Genomic DNA, 1,358 nt, shown 5'->3' with positions numbered 1-1,358 from the left:
TCCGGACCACGTGATGTGGATGGTTGTGGGCAGTTTGTCGGTCCACTTTTGCGATGGACTAATAGTGTACTGAATTTTCAGAAAAAGCTCGTGTGTTTTCAGAATCTAAGTGGCATTGCGCTACTAACTAAAACAAGTGCATGCACGTATGCACGACGAGAGACGCACGCTTTTACTTGTGCTTTTTGACACTAGTGTGCTGAGAATAAGTGGCAGCGCTCTAGTGGTAACTTAATAGAGACATGCTTTATATCCTCTTTTCAAACGTGCTTATGTCAAAAGTGAAAGTGCACTGCAAAAGAGCAATCAGCTCGTTTCATTACCAAAGAGCAAAGACCATGGGGAAAATGATGAAAGTGTGGTACTACCTACCTATGGCCTATATATTGGAGATCCTATTATGCTTGTTGAGGAAATCTGATTAAGATATACATGATTCATTCATAGCTAGTGCGACAACTCACCATCAGGGATTGTATACGTGAGTTAGCTTGTGGAAGGAAAAAAGAAAGAATATTTGCAAAAAAAGGAAAAAGGGAAGAAAAGTGGGATTGTTTAATCCCCTTTTACTTTATTTTACACTTTCATGTATAGTATCTTAAGTAAAACACTTGGACTTTTGCACATGAAAAACCCGCTAAACAAAATAAAATTGGTGAAATGCTTATTTCCATCTCAGAGAGTGTGCTTGTGTATATATATTCGATCATAGGCCCCGGGAATAACTCAGTGTAGCTCAGTGATAGGGACATAGTCCTGTGTTCTAGGCCAGCTGAGTTCGATCCCCCACCATAGGGAGCAGATATTTCAATCGTGTTTCTCACTCCTACAAAAATATGCCGGGGTCTTTTTCTATGTTTCAACCCGGATATGAGCATGTATAAGTTGCCGCTTTAAATCCAAACTTCTTTCTCTCGCTGGTCGCCATTTCGGCGCTAAACAACAGTAAGGAGCTAAAAAAATGGACAAGAACATGCAAGTTGCAAGACGCTTTTGACCTAAGTGGCCATCATTTTAGCTTGCATGGATGATACTAGCTGCTACTCTTAATTAATCTGTCAGTAACTTAACAACGTAGACGGTGCAGGTCCCCGAAAGCAGCATCTATCTATCTGTGGGGAGTTGTCGTTTTGTAAGTGATCGATCGCCTGTTATCTGTTAGGTTGTCTCCCCGTATGTGCTTCATTGATTAATTAGTCAACTAATTGAGTCCATTCCGCTGCTCTAGCCGGCCGGCCTGCATGCTACACCCACCATGAGTACCTCTCATACATCAACTTTTTTTAGCTAGTGCGGCCCATTTAGGGTTTGTTCAGTTTCGCAGGTGTTAGCGGGATTGACAGGGAATTTAGCTCAAT

This window comes from Triticum dicoccoides, chromosome 7B, assembly GCF_002162155.2.
Source record: "Triticum dicoccoides isolate Atlit2015 ecotype Zavitan chromosome 7B, WEW_v2.0, whole genome shotgun sequence".
NCBI classification, from domain to species: domain Eukaryota; kingdom Viridiplantae; phylum Streptophyta; class Magnoliopsida; order Poales; family Poaceae; genus Triticum; species Triticum dicoccoides.
Note: the sequence above shows the minus strand (reverse complement) of the source record.